This window comes from Neophocaena asiaeorientalis, unplaced genomic scaffold (genome assembly GCF_003031525.2).
Source record: "Neophocaena asiaeorientalis asiaeorientalis breed wild unplaced genomic scaffold, Neophocaena_asiaeorientalis_V1.1 scaffold147, whole genome shotgun sequence".
Lineage (NCBI taxonomy): Eukaryota > Metazoa > Chordata > Mammalia > Artiodactyla > Phocoenidae > Neophocaena > Neophocaena asiaeorientalis.
The window spans coordinates 776,512-795,560 of NW_020173758.1; the positions used below are offsets into that span (position 1 = coordinate 776,512).

Consider the following 19,049-nt stretch of genomic DNA (forward strand, 5'->3'; position numbering starts at 1 on the left):
ATTTTCTCCCGCCTTCGCTCTTTCAGCAGAGTAACCCTTCCCTCCAGATGAAGTAGGCCTCCAGATGGGCCCTTTCAGGACCATTTTCTATCCAGTGAGGGCCAGATGGTATCTTCCTCGCTTCTTGTGAGTCCTAGTTTTTTCAGCGGGAGAGTCCTAGCTGACGGAGCATTTTTGCTTCCTCTTCATCGAGTCTGAGATCAACATGTCCTTCAATTTCCTCTGTGCCTCAGTCAAATCGATTAAAAATAGCTGTCATGGGCTTCCCTGGTGGCGCAGTGGTTGAGAGTCCGCCTGCCGATGCAGGGGACACGGGTTCGTGCCCCGGTCCGGGAGGATCCCACATGCCGCGGAGCGGCTGGGCCCGTGAGCCATGGCCGCTGAGCCTGCGCGTCCCGAGCCTGTGCTCCGCAGCGGGAGACGCCCCAACGGTGAGAGGCCTGCGTGCCGCAAAAAAAACAAACAAAAAACAAAACAAAACAAAACAAAACAAAATAGCTGTCATATCTCCAATTCTCAATTATCAGAGGTAATTAAGACATTTAAAAATTTTCTCCCATAATCATTCATACTTTGGGGAGTACCTCCAGTGGTATTTTCTTATTGATGTTTGCTCAGGAAATGCCATAAGAATGATAAAGGTATCCATTTAACCCCTGCCTCATTTTGAAATGTATCTTAGGTGACACAAAAATCATGCAATATAATTGAAATAAAAGAGATAAGTCAGAGCAAAGAGAAAAAGACAGTAAAATGAAGCAAGAAATAAAGCCACTGCACAGAAATTCCAACCATAGGGATTCAAGCAGTTACTACAGAGAGACCACAAATTTGGCTCTGGGCAACGAAGGAACCAAACCAGTCATAGGATTCAAGATGTTTTGTAAGATGGATGCCAGGAGCTCAGAGACTGGAGATGTGAAGTTTCTCCCAGGCATCCTGCAAAGGGACATCTGATGTCATAAATAACATTTAAAGTGAGTTTCCAATAGCTGTTTCTTATAGTGTCACTCAAGGAGCCTTAACTTAAGGCCCCTAACAGCAAAGTGAAGTCCTCAAAAACTCAGTTCTCTAAGAGAACAAAGTGATGTAGCTCAAATATAAAGTTCTTTAATTATCTGATTTGATCCAGAGATAAAGTTTAAAATATCTGAAAGAATCAAAGGACTGCATCCTCCCATACGCGTTATTTTCTCCAATCAGGCTTCAAAAAGAGTCAAGCAATAGGGGAGTGAAGGATAAATTGTCTGGCAAGGACCTAATGTGTCAAAACTCTGTATTGCTCACTAGATGCAGATCTATAACTAAGAGCATGGCATCTACTTAATGAAAACAAAGGCTCCTACCCAGGCCAGGTGCCTGCATAGACCTACCTCTGTAAAGAGGCCAACTAAGGCGTACCCATGGGCCAGGGCCAGATTTCCTGCAGGACACAGTGCACGTTTGTTCTGCCACAACAACAAACGGACAGCCAAATCCCCGTGGAGCATGGCCACCATGTGACATAAATAGCAACCCTCCCACAAATATATCATATGTTCCACAGTTTAGTTTTCTATTACCCTGTTTTGGTTTATTCATCCTATGCCTCCCCACCCGTTAGAGTAGATAGGTGAGAAGCAACAGTTAAAAACAAAATCAACCTGCAGAGAAAAAGTCATTTTGGATTAATGACTGTGGCCCTAGGCTGTTGGCTTGGTGTTTAACTTGGCTCCTTCCCAAACCAGTCCTGTGCAGGAGATAGGTCACCCCATATAGCTTCCTCCACCAGCAGGATGGTTTTGTTTTTTAGAAAATATGTACACTTGGGAAGCTGTCAAAGTGAGTTGTGCTTAAGGTATGCGTTATTCAGCGGGAGAAAATATGCTCAGCGCTACTTGAAATCTTTATTCCTGACAACGCACTAAGAATTCAACACAGTAATCTTATTGTTTTAGCTGTTGCTTTTACCATTACTCATAAAACATGCCTGGAAAAAAAACTAGTGGTGACTTTTCCCTCCCCCCCATGTTTTGTGTGTGTGAATTTTTTTTAACTTTTGGTTTGGGATGAATGCACCTAACAACCCACCATCTGGTGTCCAAATATTTTTACAGACATGAATCCAAATACCACAAAATCATGGCCACAGCTCAGGTTATATGGGTCTTTTTCTCAGGCAGACTTTTTATTAAATGTGATTATTCTCGAACTCAGAGGATCTCAGCCAGGAGATTTAGCCTTTAGATGAGAACTCACTATGTTGACCAATTTAAAAAGAAAGATGGAAGGGAGAATTCCCCCTGGAGCAAATTTCAAGAAAATAAATGAACTTTTATTTTGGTTATCATAATCAGCAGTATACAAACTGAATCAAAGTGACAACTCCTGCTGCATTCCTGCCGTAATAGTCACTGGTGGAAGAAGATAAGGTGTGAGCAAGTTCTGTGGGAATCAAGTTTCAGTCCTGTCAGGTGTAATCAGAACCGTGGTCTTAAAACAAAGGCCTCCGCTCCATCTCCTCCCTGAGTCAGAGGACTGCTCACTTCCCCCTCCCTCCCCGACCCCAACCCCGGGCACCAAGAGGAAAAAGAAGAATCAGATCTGCAAGAACAAAGAAACTCCAAGCCAAACAACAATAGCAAGCCTGAGTGCTATCTCCCTGTCTGCACACCCTGGGATCAATGATCTCCACGTAACATTGGATTCCCCACTCCTCCTATGGAATAATGGCAATAGATTTTAAGAAAACATGGGTTGTAGTTTTCAAAAATGAACATTTCCTACGCAGAGAAACTTGGTTACTGAGTCTGTGCATTGATGGAGTTCCTGGGACAACACCATGTCATGACGGGTAGAAAGAATATTTTTTCCCCTGAAAGAAGAGAGATAGTACATTCACTCAAATGTCGCCCAGATTTTTTGAGCCCAGAGGAAATTGCTCTGGTCAGTGACTGTGCCATACAATTAAAATCTGTATTGCTGGATTCCCTGGCAAATTTAAAAATAAGGACAAACAGCACCAAAAAATAAAAACTAAAAAAGACACATCCTGGCAGCATCCAGCTTTGCTAGTGACAGTAATTGGAAGGTTCGTTAAAATAATCCCACTAACAGGGCTTCCCTGGTGGCGCAGTGGTTGAGAGTCCGCCTGCCGATGCAGGGGACACGGGTTCGTGCCCCGGTCCGGGAAGATCCCAAAAATCCCAGAACTCAACCTGTCCCTAGTGTCTTATTGGTAAGACAGGTTGGTCTACCTACAGGTTGGTAGGACAACCTGTCCTTCCAATGACTGGATTTTGATGCAGCTGCCTTGGAAGGAAAGGGAGAGATAACAATCCCATTTCAGCGATGGGCAAACTAAGGTGCAGTTAAGCAGTCGTGCCAGGGTCACTGAAAGTCAGTGGTGAGCTGGAGACGGGTCAGAAAGAGTGGAGGAAGTGTAGACACTGGTGATAAGGCGATAACTAGAGGAAATTAAAACCCTGTAGTGTGGGAAAAGAACAATTAGCCAAGACAGAGGATGAGGAAGGAATACAGAATGAATTACAATCAGAGGAAACGAGCCAGCAACAAAAGAGGCCTGGCCGGGTGGGGGCCTGAGAGGAGCCGGGAGAAACGACTTAGGAATGCTGGCTCCCTTTTGGGTTCTGTCAAGGCCCTATTGTTTGGTTCCTTTGGCTCATAACTTAACCCCTTTGTACCTCGAAGTGTCAAACTCAAAGGCAGCTCTCTTTATTCATGTAGCGATTTGAGATCGCTTCATGAATATTATGAATTCCAGATAAGAATGACTTCATGATTAATTTAGAGAAATCTGTCCCCCACCCAGAAAAGGGCAAAAGTTTAAGCTTGGATTGGTAAGCAAAATATTTCCATCAGAAACCATAAGAAATATCTGTAGCACAAGTATTAGCAAGTGTAGATGGTTTAAGACCAAGAAAAAAGTATTCATTAATGAGATCCTTTTTTTTCCGTATACCATTACTGCTTTTTAAAAAATATTTATTGGATTATAGATGATTTACAATGTTGTGTTATTTCCAGTTGTACAGCAAAGTGAATCAGTTACACGAAATCCTTTTTCTAAAAGAAAACATGTAAAAGTGTTTAAAAGTAATATCTATCAGTACCAAAATAACCCAATGTGATGAAATGTTCTATAACTAGTAGGAAGTGACAGGGAAAAGATACGGTTGCTTTATAAAAACAAGAATTTGCTTATTCTTTAAATCAGGGTGTTTACCACACATGATTATTGGCACAAGAAGAAAAGACTTACTGTGAGGCCAAAATAAAATTGTTTTTGACTCATTCCTAAAAGTTGATTGGCAGAAAGCTAAGAGCAAGCTCGACTTTAATTAGCCAAGATGTTAAAATCATGGGAGAAAGGCAAGTAGAAAGATGAACCACAGCAGCTAGAGTCATTGAAAAGAAGGGGGAGAGTTTATTATAAAGTAGATGAGGATGCTAAATAGGATTAGAAGAACCAGATACTATTACAAAGGGTTGATTGAGGGGGCAAAGTGGATAATAAGGCAAATTAAAGATTCTTAAAAATCCTCTGTGTCCAGGAAATGAATTAACTGCTCAGACAAACTAATAAATAAAGAAGGATCACATGAGAACGACCAAAAGTTACCATGGAAAAAACAGAAGGCTCTTGCTTTATAAAACGAGCACACTTAAAAAAGATTTTAAAAAACCAAAAAACAAAAACAGGGAGAGGGGCTTCGAAACAATACTAAGAAGACGTAAATGTGAACTGAGAAAATCTAAAGTGGAGGGTAATGGAAGGATGGCCTTAGAAAAAGCCACAACAATAAAAGAGTCTTTAAATACCTTAAAGTGGTGCGGGGGGAACATTCAGGACCTTGGAAAAATTGAACAAAGTTTTATTTTAGTCTAGTTTTCTGTCTTGCCTTCCTGAGGCCAGTAAAATGTATCAGAAATGGAAAAGGTGTCACAAGAGTAATAAATTAAGGGCAATTAGGAATTCCCTGCAATAAATTAAGATGATTCAAGCAGAGCGGCCCCTGAGTGGGAAGGAAAACCTGCAGAGATTAATGCTGCCTTAATGCAGCCTCAGTGCAGTGCTTGGATGGCTCCTTGGAAAGACAGAGGACTTGGGGAAATCAGAGCCAAGTAAATCTCGCACATTTCTAGAAATGGACCAGGGGAGGGAGCAGAAAACTGCTAGCGTCTCCCTCACAACTCAAGAGCAACTGAAAAATGTAAAGTGTAGATGAAGCATCAGCATGAAATTACAAAATGCCTAGATTCATCTGAGTTCAGAAAATAAAGCAATCTTGTTTTAAGAAAAATTACCTAAATTAAAATTCTTATAGGGGTTTTTGGAGATACGTTTAGAGAGAAGACTGGTAAAATGAACGGTTATTGGCATCACCATCATATTCTGCAAATGTTATTTGTTAACTAACATCATAGAATAGAGACTGGTAAGAAGGTATTAAGAGCAAATTAAGTAAGCCCTCCCCACTTGGAGATTCTAACACTCTTAAGGAGCTGACATCAATGTAGACACAAAGCTTCCCGCCAGCTTGGGCATCCAACGATAGGAAAGCACCTGCGTTGTACAGCACATGCGTGGGCAAGAGAATCTCAGTATCAGATTCATCTAAAAAGAGAAGACATCACGGAAAAGGTGTACATGAGGAAACCCTCGATGAGAGGTGATGGAACAAATGGTTTGCTTGGCAGACAGGGTATTTCTGATACAGAAAGAACCTCTGAGAAGGCCCAGAGTCAAGAGTAGGAAATCAGCCTGAGGAATCCTGAGCAGGGCTTGGTAAGAGCATAGTGTGGTAAGGAGTGATGGGAAAGATTAGGTATTCTAGAAGAGAAGGCAGCTTTGAGCATGGGCTCTAGACAAGTTGGGTTTGAAGTCCAGCTCCATAGTTGTAAACCCATCTGTGCTTTGGTTTGCTCATCTAAAAAATGGGATTTTAATAGAACCTACCCTAAGGATTGTTCTAAGAGCTAAGTGAGGTCATATGTGAAAAATAAGAACTCCAGCAATAGCTATTGCTGTGAATGAATTGTAGTCAGTCTGAAGATGAGAATGCATAACTTCCTTCGTATCATCTCTGGCTAACTTTCTGTTGCCTTTTCAAATCTTTCACACTCTCCAAGGACCACAGTCCCACCTGGCTCTCTTGCTCTAAGAAATGGTGGTTCCACTCAAAATATAGTCCATTTCTTCTACACCTGATCTCCTCTCCTGTTTTCGAGGACACAGACCTCACTCCTTTCCAAAGCTAACCTCTCTCTTACACTAGGGATTCAATAGTTTCCTCGGGGCTCTTGCAGGATGACATTTCATCAATAAGCCCATTTCTCTGTCCCAGCTGCAGTAACTCCTCCATCAGCTCCTTCCCCTCAGCCTCTAGCCACACTCAGTTTTTTCTGGCTTTGTACATCTTTTCTGCCAATGTACAGAGTGGCACCGCCCACTGCCCTCCTTCCCTGCAGAAGCTAAATTCCCCTGTATCTGTGTTTTGTTCCCTGACTCTGCTAAACAGCTGGTTTCATGGCCACCAAAGAAGAATCTAACAGGTTTTTCTCCATCCTGTTCTATTCTAGCTTCTTGTGGTTCTGAGTTTACCTTCTCAGAAGTAGACTCACTCAGTCTACATCAGAAAGGTGATATGTGCTCATATTATTGTCTACACTGACATAGGCATTTTCTCTCTTTTCTCATTGTTCCTTCTCAGTCTTCTTTTCTTTACTCAAACTGTTCATGCACATTATCTCCAAGGATTCTAGACTTAGCTTGTTCAGTTTCTCGTACTGTACTTCCTCTGGGCAGCCTCATTCAAGCCCATGACCTTTTTTTGCAGGTCATTCCTTCACTACTCTCCTGAAGTTGGAACTTCCAATTGCCTTTTGAAAATCTCATGTCATTACCTTTTCATTCATTTTTTCGTCCACTCGACAAATATTTATTGAGTGCCTCTGAAACATGTCTAAAACCATCTAATTACCTGTCTTCATCCCCACCTCCATCTGCATTTTGTCCTGTCATTTCTCTGGATAAATGACATCTTGATCACTACACCTGAATGAGGATCTTAGAAGTCATCTTCAGCCTGCTCAGCTAGACATCTAATCAGCCACTGAGTCATTATGGCAATATACATATGCCCACTTTTCTCTCAAGAAATTAGAAGCTAGCTTATTTCTTAGGGGCAGAAGCTAATTCCAATCCTCTTTGCAATCTCCCAAAGCAGTTTAGTGTAGTTTCTAGGACTGAGTGGAACGGCATAAATATTGTTGAATTATACTGAGTTGAAATCATTCATGAAGTGATTGACAGTTATGGCAAGGATCTTAGAAGACATATCTAATTCTTTGGCAAAAATGCAAATGCACTCAGTTACCAATTAAAATTAAATTCAATTAAATTTTACAATTAAAATTCTACAGAAATGTGGAGAAAAATTATGTAATGGGCCTAAGAACATTAATTTTGAAGATGGAAGTAGAATTGTTCAGAGAGAAGACTATCCCTTGTTTAGCAAATGACCTTGGATATGAAAGAAGAAATCCCCAAGGATGAATTGCCTTGTATATGAAAGGTATCAAGAATTGAAGACGGGCAGCCAAAAAGGAAAAGAGAGGAAGAGAAAGAAGAGCTAAGGGAAGGGAAGCGAGGGGGTGATATTGTCAGGGCCCTCCACAAAGAGAGCCGGCAAGTAGTTAAGAATGACTGAGTGAGTTTTAAACCCAAAGGTGTCCAATATTTGGTTTCACATCATTGGCTGTGCTGTGCTGTGATTTTATGTAAGTCCTATCGTTCTCTCCTTTATTTTAGAAGCTCAATAAAAGTCTGCTATGTGGGTCCCTAAGTCAATGGGTGTGGCAGCTGTGGAGTATGCCGCTAAGGTCTCTCTTCCGGAGAATGAGGCTCCAGCTGCTGCATCTTTGGGACACACAACAATGTTCACGCCAAGGCCACCACCTCCCTGGGCTGCCCCAGCCAGTGACTGAACACAGCAGAGACTATGACTAGGCTATTCCTGCCCACTGCAGGACTCCTCCTATGGTGATCTTTGCTCTCAGTCTCCCCATCTGCCTGTTCAGGACTTTCTCAGAGCTGTACTGTGTCCTAAGGCTCTTCCTACCAATCGTCTTCCTTCCTTCCCTTTCTCTCTTCACAGGTGTCAGACCTGGATCATGCCTGAGGTTTCCCCTACCTACTGCTGCCCTCTCTCTCTTTCTCTCCTCTTTATCCTTCAGAAGCATTTTCCTCAAGAAATCTCTTGCATTTCTAATTGTGTCTTGGTGACTGAATCTCAGAGGACCTGAACTGGCACAGTGGGATGTTTTCCTTGGGAATGGGGCCTGGGGAGTGGAAGAATTGGAGCTGTTTCCATGGTGGGGTAACATGGTGTAGAAAAGGAACAGTGCAGACAGGAGGTGATGGGCTGAGTGGGGATGGAGAATTTAGCAGAAGCAGGAAGCTGGAGTCTGGAAGTGACTAGAAGAAGAATAACCTTCTGGGAATATCTAGAGATTTGAAGAGAGATGCTGGGTTTCCCATTTCATTTTTAACTTAGAGGATAAGGTAGCCCCAGCAGCTGGAGGACTTTCCAGGATAACCAGGCGTCTTGCTGTGAGTGAGCAGGTGCAAAGCCAGAAGCTCACAATGTGCTTTGTAAAGGGAGACCTGCAGCCTGAAGGGAGTAGAGGGTGGTCCGAGAGTTGGTCATTGTCCCTGCAGCACCTACCTCAGGGGTCTGCAAAGAAGAAGCTGGTGGGACTTGCTGAATGAACGAAACCTGCTGCTGTAAGGGAGCACACATTTCCTGATCCAGATGAATTACATCAGCTACCCAATGAACTTGTGAATGATGTCACCAAATCCCAGTTAGTGACCATTAAGAAATTTAGAAGAAGGAAAGGGCTATGAACTGGGAATTGAACATTGTCAGTGGGGTATTCCACATGAAACCAGGATGACCTGCTTTGCTGAGTCAAAGTATATTTGTTTCCCAAAAGGAGTTCGTTTTAAAGGAGCTTATTTCACACTTATACTTCTGCACACCTTCTGTTAAATAATGTGGAGCTGAAATATTTACAGTAATCTCTTGCCTACTCCCAGGCGCTCTCTCCCTTCTGGCACCCAGTGCCGAGATGCTGCCTGCAGACACAGATGTGGATACTGAACTTGGCCCTTCCCTATCCCCCCAGGTTCCTGGGCAAGACAGCCAGTGGTCCCTGGGAATCTCCTAGCCCCAACCACTCTGTTCTTCCCTGCCACAGTATTATCACTCTTACTTTTTTTTTGGAATTTTATTCTATTTTATTTTTTATACAGCACGTTCTTATTTAGTTATCTATTTTATACATGTTAGGGTATATACATCAATCCTAATCTCCCAGTTCATCCCACCCCCCCCCCCACCCCGCCGCTTTCCCCCCTTGGCGTCCATATGTTTGTTCTCTACATCTGTGTCTCTATTTCTGCCTTGCACATCGGTTCATCTGTACCATTTTCTTAGGTTCCCCATACATGCGTTAATATACGATATTTGTTTTTCTCTTTCTGACTTACTTCACTCTGTATGAACAGTCTCTAGGTGCAGCCACGACTCTACAAATGACCCAGTTTTGTTCCTTTTTATGACGGAGTAATATTCCATTGTATATGTGTACCACATCTTCTTAATCCATTCCTCTGTTGATGGGCATTTAGGTTGCTTCCATGACCTGACTATTGTAAATATTGCTGCAATGAACATTGGGGTGCATGTAATCACTTTTACATTTTAATGAAATTGCTTGATTCTGCAATATGGTCTGTATCTCTCTCCTGAAAGCCACCTCTGCCTCACTTACCTCCAACGTCCAAGAACCCTGAGACTCACTTAGTCTAAAGGGGGGAGGTGACGTGTGCTGATATTATTGGTTAAGCTAAGTGCTTTCCATGTACTTAATCAAGCTATGTTTACATAACTAAGAGGGTCCGCTATAGTGACTTTTCCTGAGCAAAGAAAGTCTGGTCCATGCTCTGGTATACATTTTAAATGCCTCTGCGATACCCTATTACCCAAAAGTGTCAGGTGGATTCTACCAACTAATGATGTTATTTAATGAGCTGTTCAACAAGATTCTAGCGTGGATTTTAAAGGCAGTTTCAATAGCAGTCGTATGATGAATAATTGAAGAACTACCAGTGTTAAACTGAGGAAATCTGGCCCTGCATGACCATAGGCTATACATGAATCACTATGTAATGAAAGGGGAGCTCCTGTAAAAATTTACTGTTCCATGGTCTTAGTTCTGAATTGCCTTTCTGTACCTGTACTTCATACTGCTTCTCCTCTACTCCTGACCCTCTGAGCGAACAAATTTGCTGTTTGATATCTTTCTTCTGTCCCCTGTTCTACCTTCTGACTTGATGTTCCATTTCCCCTCAGATACGACTATTACTCTTCCCAGCAAAGACTATGGTCCTCACCTCTGTAGGACTGTATTTGGCCGTTTCAGGTAAATACCCCTCCTAGGTAAACTGTGAGACCTTTCAACCAGCTTCTATGTCGTGGAGGTAGAACACTTAGCAGGTTTGGTGCTGTAACTAGATACTGGGAGGGCATGAGCTGACACAGTCCTGCCTTCAAATACCTGGGAGTGGCATTTTTCTTATTCTCTATGGCCCTGAGAGATAGAACAAGGAGTAGTGGGACATTAAAGGGACAGAGGATAGCTTAAAACAGAAACAAAAGGGTATTTGACAGCAGTCAGAGCAGCCACAGCTACATTTCCTTGCCTCTGCAAGGAACTTGAGCAAAGAGTGGCTAGTCATCACATGGAAACGTCGGCAAAGGGAGTCACACATCCATGGATCATTTACTAGGAGTCTCTATGTTCCTTCAGTGAATAGGGTCTCAGATTCTAAACTTTCATGATTCTCTGAGTTAAAAAGAAAGAAGTCAGACATTTGACCCTAAGGAGCAATTTGGAGTTAGAACCATTGGAAGGTCACTTGCATATGGCTGCTGCCAAGAAGAAAATCGAACGTTGAGATGAGAAGCAACAGAGTTTAAATCTAGGTTGGGAGGGAGGAACCATATCCTCAGAAGGGACCTGGTAAACTGTGTTTTTCGCCAAATGAAGCAGCTTAGACCTAAAGACCGTCAGCAATTTTTGCCTTCCCACACTGCTACTCTATAATAATTAGTTTTACTACTTTTTTCACAAGCTATTACTTTATTTTAATTAGATTGTTCATGCACTCAAGTTGTTTACAAGCACTTTTCTTTTTATAGCATATTGATAAACAGTAGAGGGAAACTACCACCTTGGATAAGCCAGGAAGTTTTTACTAGGTAGGCCATGGCCCATCGAGGTGGCTCATTCTACTCTGAACCAGAGACCACCCAGCATCCTGGGACCTCCTTAGAGAGGACTGAATCCCTTCCCCTGGGCAGTGCCTAAGTCACAACCATATCTTCTGTGGTCATTGCTCCTTCAGTCAAAGAAAGAGAGCAAAGAACCTCCTTTCCATATGCCTCTCTGAGAACAACCACCGAGTACATACTAAAGGTTATGGAGAGTTAGTTGTCCACCTCTATTAAAATTTCACATACGTGACATTTCTTTTTTTTTTTGACACCCAAATCTCTTTTATTGGGAGGGTAGAGCGCTTGGGGGGCCTCTCACTGCACAACTTGTTCATTGGCGCTGCTTCCTGAGTCCTGTGGCTTCATCACATCCGGCAGCTCGGGTGGGCTGGAGAAGGGCTCGATGCGCAGGGCCTCAAAGGCCTCATCTGCCCTGAAGGCTAGCCCCACAGTGGCTGGGGCCTGAGGCCGTGCTGTCTGGCTGGTGAAGCCACACTCGCCCAATGTCTTTCCGTCGTCCAGAAGCTGGTCGTCCTTGTACAGCCGCTGCTCGTCCGGCGGCCGCTTGAGGATGCCCTCGACGGTGCGCTTTAGCTCGAACACAGTGCTCGACTCCTTGGCGTCCGTGAAGATGGTGGTCTTGTGGCGCCAGATCATGAGGAACACGTCCTGGGGGCGGCGGGCCGGCGTGAGCGTGGAGCCCGGGCCCCACCTCACGGCCCACCGCCCTTGCCGCACCCGGCCCCGGCCTACTTGGCATTTCTTAACTTTCTGGTTTGTCTCCTGGTTCCACCTCTTACCAGTTGTGTGGCCTTGAAAAAGTAACTTTTCAAATTCTCAGTTTGCCTATCTGTCAGATGAAGGTAAAGGCACCAAACGGGTAGAGTTCTTTTGAGGATTCAGTGAGTCAGCCTTGGGTGGGCGCTAAGCCTGGGCCAGCAGAGAGTAGCCATCAGTCGTTAGCCGCTTCTCCTCCCTCTTCTACTACCCTCTCAGCCTTTTTTTTTTTTTTTTTTTTTGTGGTATGCGGGCCTCTCACTGTTGTGGCCTCTCCCGTTGCAGAGCACAGGCTCCGGACGCGCAGGCTCAGCGGCCATGGCTCACGGGCCCAGCTGCTCCACGGCATGTGGGATCTTCCTGGACCGGGGCACGAACCCGTGTCCCCTGCATCGGCAGACGGACTCTCAACCACTGCGCCACCAGGGAAGCGCCACCAGGGAAGCCCCCTCTCAGTCTTTTTGATGGGACAAAATTGAGATTCTTTGGTTCCAGGTTTCAGGGCTCTCTCTTACTTCATTTTTGCTCTTAAGCCTATTCTTTACGTAAGTATGAAAGAGAGAAAGTGAAATAAGTTGAGAAAACAATCTCTAAGGAACTCTCACTATTCGAATAGTCCTATTGGGACATCTGAAAGACCTCGAGTTCCTTTTCTCTGTGGCTGTTATACTCGTAAAAGTTATGCACACGTGCTATTTTGAATGTGTCCCTCTTCCCCACTTCCTGGGGCCCAACCAGCCCTTGGGACTTCCTACTGCAGGTGCAGCTCCTCAGACCCTGCCCAGTCTCAGAGGATTGGTTCCAGGGCAGGAGACAGGGACAGGGCTGTGAGATTCTGTTAGCCCAAGGCCCTGCATGTCTGTCTAAAACCATATTTTGAGGTTTACTTTGAATACAGCCCAGGACTCCAAAAAGCCCTGCTACTGTGCTCCTAGAGTGCTTCTTTGCTCAGGTATAAACTTGCAGTGGAAAAGAAACCGGAGTCACCAACGCAGCTCTTTCTTCACAGTAATCCAGCAAAGCTGGGACATGGGGCTTCGTATAGCAGATCCTAAGGACCCTATCCTTTCTAGGCGATGGGGCTGCTAAATCACCACCAGTGGAGTGTGATTTTTAAATCTTTTTCACTAAACCTTTAATAGATTAATAGAAAAAGAAAATTTTTCTCCAGGACTTTTCCTATGACCAGGATCTAGAACAGAGAAAATAGATTTGGTCTATGTTGAATTGAGATGTTTGCCCTTGACCTCATGTATTGTATTGGTCCAATTAAATATGATAACCATATATTATTTTTACCATGATTTAAACACCAAACGAATAACTGGCTATGTAGGTTTTCAAAAGAAGTCTTTGGGCACCATCCAGTGACTATTTGGCTACAATATAAACAAAACCCAAACGCCCGCTTAAGTTTTCAAAAGAAGTCTCTGGCACCCTCTTGTGGCGCATCACACAACTGGGAAAACAACAGCTTTGGGATAATGCCTCTTGTCTCGGGAACTGTGCAGACATTTGCTCTCCTGTCATAACTGTCAGTGATTCCCTGAAGAAACACAGTGCAGCCAAACTTTGTAATTTGTGTCCATTTGAACTGCAATACAAGACATACCAACAAAGTCCTGCTTTAACTTCAAAAATAGAAATAATGAGAATCACGCCAACATTTTGACATTTGTTAAGAAGCACAACATTTTAAAGCTGGCCTGCCAAAGAAAATGTAAACTATCTTCATGCCATTGTCATGCGCTGGCACCACTCTGACCAGTAAACAGAAGTGCCCACCGTTCTGGTAACCTTACTGAGTGCTTTCTAATCGTTTTATATGTGTTAATAGTTAATTTTCACTAAGAGGTAAGTCTCCCCTATAATCCTCATCTCCAGGGGAGAAAACTGAAGCACAGAGAGGCAACTGCCAAAGGCCAATGACTGGTAAGTGCCAGGCCTGGGACGTGAGACACAGGCATGAGCCGGCCTCCACTCCTGCTTCCTACTAGAGTCTCTAACTCTGCTGAGACTCGGGACTACTGTCATCCTGTTTTAATCTTCACTGTTCTTATAGCCCTTTAGCAATGTCACCTAAGTACTTGTTAAACTAAACACATCTTAGTGTTAGCCCAAAAAGTACCTGAGGAATTCCCCTTTTGAAATGGACTTCAGATTGATAAAATTTGACGTGCTGTCTAAGCTATAGTGATAAAGTGTCGTTTTAACCTCAGAAATGGAAATAAAGGAACTTGCTCCACATTTTCTGCATTTGTTAAGAACCACAAAATTTTAAACCTGGCCAGCCAAGGAACTGGCATAATATCTGTGCCGTTAATATAGGACAGACTCTACAGGACTTCCCAACTTCAGCACTGTTGACATTTGGGGCCTGATCATTCTTTGTGGTTGAGGGCTTTCCTGTGCATTAAGATATTTAGCAGCATCCCTGGTCTCTACCCAATAGATGCCGGTTGCAACAGTCAAAATGTCTCCATTTTGGGAGGAGGGCAGCAGAAAGGCTCAAATCTTCCTGAGTTGAGAGCCACTGAGATAGAGTACACTCTGAAAATGTTGATACAAAATGGAGAAAATAAAAGCGTCATTAGAGCTGGTATAACTTTAATTTTCCCAAATGGTCCTGAGGCAGGGGAAGAAGAATGGAAACAATGAAAAAAATGCCACTGGCCCAGCTGCAAGATCGGCCCCCAGAAAAATGCCACAAATCTATCATGTTTATACCATCTGCAGACTGAGAATGCACCAACCCCCTTACATTGCGTGCTGTGGAAATATCAATCTTGAGTATGTAAGACTTTCATGATTGCATTGTGTGACTGCATCATAAAATGTCACTGTTATGTTTCCAGAAATTCTGAAGAAGACACTCTCATGATTTCCTGACCTTCAGGTTCTCTTTGGGCTCTACCTTTCAACTTAATCTAATATGTCATCTGTTTTTCTCTGCACATTTCTTCTTGAGCTATTCTCAGGTAATGATCGTAATTCTTCTCCGTTTTGGTATTAGCTCAAAGATTTAGATCTCCTCCTTCCACATATAGAATCTTCTAAGAGCTTCCAAGGATAACCTCATCTGTTCCACCATTCTCTATGAATGTCTCAATATCATAACTTTAATATTTCAACATTTCACCCCCTTCTGCTACCGCTTTTAGCCTCTACCTTTTTTTCCATCATCGATATTTTATTCAACCATTCATCACTCATTTGATGATTATATTTCAGGCACAGTGTTAAATGCCAGGGATACAAAATTATTAAGCTGCCCCTTAAGGAGCCCACCTGCCATCTAGTACTAAAGAGGAAACAGAAAAATGACAATGCATTGTATGTAGCAAGTGATAGGATGCAGGTGTCAATCCAGAAACCTAGAAAAAGAAATAATTCTGCCTTAAGGTAGTTCAAGAAGATTTCTTGGAGAAGGTAGCAATTAATCTGGGTATAGAGGGATGAATAGGAGTTTGCTAGGCAAAGAGGCCCCCAGGCAGAATGAATAACATACACAGAGACCGGATCTGCGAATGAGTCTGAATAGTTTCTATTCTCGCTTTCTAGATACTCCTCCCCAAAGATGGGAGGCTTTTCCCTTCCCCTACGTGTGGATGCACTCCTTGCCAGAAGGACTGCCACCACATCACTGAAGTCAGTTTCTCTAGCCACACTACTATTTTTGCTCCCGTCTCTGCCACTTTCCCCCCACTGCTTCCTCACCCCACTTCTCTCTCCCTTTCTGTTCATATCCCGTTGCCAGAACATGTCATTTCCATCCCTGTCTCGTCCAGCCCTCATCTCTTGTCTTATGACCATTACTGATATTCAGACACAACTTACCTCTGTCCTAGAATTGGGCAAAAGCCTCCTGACTGGCCCTTGGCTTGTAGTCTCTCCCCTTTCCAATCTACCTAATCCTAAACTACAACTTAGGGAAACAGTTTAGATTTTGGATCACTTGCTCACACCCCAGCTTCAGGGCAGGCAGGGAAAACAAGTGTCTAGTATTTGCAGACATTAATGGCAGATGAACTCTGCAGCCAGGAACAAGTAGAGATGGCAGTGACATAGCAGCCAATCGTCTGGCAACCATAGCTTAAAAATCAGGCCCTGGGACTTCCTGGTGGTCCAGTGGTAAAGAAATCCACCTTCCAATACAGGGGACATAGGTTCGATCCCTGGTCAGGGAACCAAGATCCCACATGCTGTGGGGCAACTAAGCCCATGCGCCTCAAAGAGAGCCTGCGTGCCTCAAACTACAGAGTCCAGGTGCCCTGGACCCCACGTGCCACAACTAGAGAGAGAGAGAAAAAAGCCACATGCCACAACTAGAGAGAAAAAATAACCCCACATGCCACAACTAGAGAGAAGCCCATGCGCCGCAACTCGAGAGAAACCCGAGCAGGTAACGAAAAGCTCCCACAGACCTCAACAAAGATCCCGTGTGCCGCAACTAAGACCTGATGCAGGCAAAGAAAATAAATAAATTACATAAATAAATATTTTTTTAAAAATCAGGCCCCTGGCCTTGAAGACATGGTTCACTTCCTCCCTACTTCCCATTCTCAGTCTTTGCCGTGGTCCACCAGGCCCCACATGTTAGGCCCTCACTCCTTGTGCTTCTCGGATGTGACAAGCACTCCCCCACCTCAGGCTTTCTGTGCTTACTTAGCGCTCCCTCCCTTATTTCTTCTAAATCACTTCTCAAATGGGCACCTGGTGGCTGGAAAGCTCGGGTGCAGGGAACACGGGAGCCTTGCTGGAGGGAGGGCAAGAGGGCCTGATGGGGTGGCAGGCAGGATGGGAGGGTTATTGGTTATTGGGGCTAACAGGCTGTAGAATGTTCCAGAAATTTGGATAAGTCTCAAAGAAAGGAAGCATGCCTATAGTGAATTGGGTGGGTGGGCTGGGAGCTCCCCTTTCGGACAGTCCCCTCATTGGGGGTGGACTTCAGGAGTGCGGCCGGGCCTTGGGGTCACCCCTTGGCTGCCAGGAGAGGAGAGTCCACATGCTGCTTTGTGGCTCCCAGCGTAGGGTCTGGGCCCCCCTCCAGAAACTCGGAATCACTGTGTCTCCAGAGGAAGCAAACTGGAGGCCATACCACCCACTGAAGACGTGGTCACTGAAAGAAACAAAACGCTAATCGAATCGGCCTCCTCTGATGATTAGAAATTAGATTTCACACATGGTTCCAAATTTCTAGCTGGGAAATGAGTGGCTCTACCCTCCGGAGCCCTGGGGCCTCTCAGCAGCGGTCAGCTGAAGCCCGGGCGAGGCTGCCTGTCAGGCCGACGCCTTTGCCACAGTCCCCACCTCTCCCCAGCACCCGCCACCCAATTGGCTGCCTTCAGCAGGTGCATTCTTGCCTGGCCCTTGGCTCCTGAATGGATAGATGAATGGAGGAGGGCAGAAAGGGACAGAAATGAGGCCAGGGATATTTTATTTTATTTTTTTAAAAGGCTGCAATCTTTTTAAAGTAAGTTATTTATTTACTTATTTATTTATTTTTGACTGTGTTGGGTCTTTGTTGCTGCGCAGGGGCTTTCTCTAGTTGCGGCGAGCGGGGGCTACTCTACGTTGTGGTACGCAGGCTTCTCATTGCAGTGGCTTCTCGCTGCGGAGCACGGGCTCTAGGCTTGCGGGCTTCAGTAGTTGTGGCACATGGGCTCGGTAATTGTGGCACAGAGGCTCAATAGTTGTGGCCCGTGGGCTCTAGAGTGCAGGCTCAGTAGTTGTGGCGCGCGGGCTTAGTTGCCCTGCGGCACGTGGGATCTTCCCGGACCAGGGCTCGAATCCAGTGTCTCCCCTGCATTGGCAGGCGGACTCTTAACCACTGCGCCACCAGGGAAGTCCCAAGGCCAAAGATATTTTAGAATTTAGAATAAGAAAAGGTGCCATTTCAAACAGTGGGACAGGAGGGATATCTGAAGAATGGTTAAGGTGGAGCAGCCCCTCGGAGAGCTGACAGCCACAGGAGCTGGCCCATGGGAGGGCCCAGCATGTGCACAGGGCGGCAGGGGCTCCTTTTTGGCTCAGCCACCTCAGTGCACGGCCCCCACCCCACAATGTCACCTTTCCTGAGAGGTCTCCCCAACTACCCTCTAGAGAATAGCAGTCCCCTGATCATTGTCCAGAGTTCTTACCCTACCTACTTATTTATATGTTTGTTTATTTTCTGTCTCCCCTCCCTGACAGCAGGGACTTTATCCATTTTGTCCTCTGCAGTATTGCCAGGGCCTGAAAGAAGATCTGGCACACAGTCCTGACTGAATAAACACAAGCTGAATACCTGATAGAAGAGTCAAGTTCCCTTTCCTCTCTCCCTAGCATGCTCTATATGTCCCAGCTATGGGATATGAGTGAGACTTTCCTACCTCTAGGTGCTGAGGAAAGGGAGGATTTGACTGGCTTGGAAGCCCCTCCTCTTGGCAGCAGTCATTGGCTCAGAAGTGGGCACCTTCACAAGTCATTGGCTCAGAAGTGGGCACCTCCACAAAGCAAACAGGGCAGACAGTGGTTGGGTCAGGGCTGGGAAGGTGGCCCAAGTTAGTTTGATCCAGCCAAAGCCCCTTCGGCTTTGTGCTTAAGGAAGGGGAAGCTCTCCGTTCTCTGCGTGGTCATGACTTGCCTTGATGAGAGTGGAATGGCTGTGGGTACTTTGTTAACAGGAGAAACCCCTGCCTGAGGACCAGGTCCGAAGCTGAGCCGAGACCATGATAGACAAGCAGAGCCAGAGCCCGTACCACAATGTAAACCTCTCCTTCCAATCCTGTCAGATCTTTACAATTTCTGGACTCTTTGTTTTGTGAACTAATGAATTCCATTATTGTTTAACTCAGCTCGAGGTCAATTTTTCTTTTTTGTGTAATCTAAAGCATCTCAACTAATACACTGTCCTTAAAACACTACCATGCCATGATGATGTTTTGA

The 19,049-nt window shown here is 44.7% G+C and overlaps 1 pseudogene across 1 annotated transcript; it reads right to left on the bottom strand.

The window, feature by feature from the left end:
• Positions 1-11,612: 11,612 nt before the first annotated feature.
• LOC112403672 (elongin-B pseudogene) lies at positions 11,613-12,026 on the bottom strand (annotated as a pseudogene). Its single transcript, XR_003003955.1, has one exon. The product of XR_003003955.1 is annotated as an elongin-B pseudogene (transcript).
• Between the last annotated feature and the right edge of the window lie 7,023 nt (positions 12,027-19,049).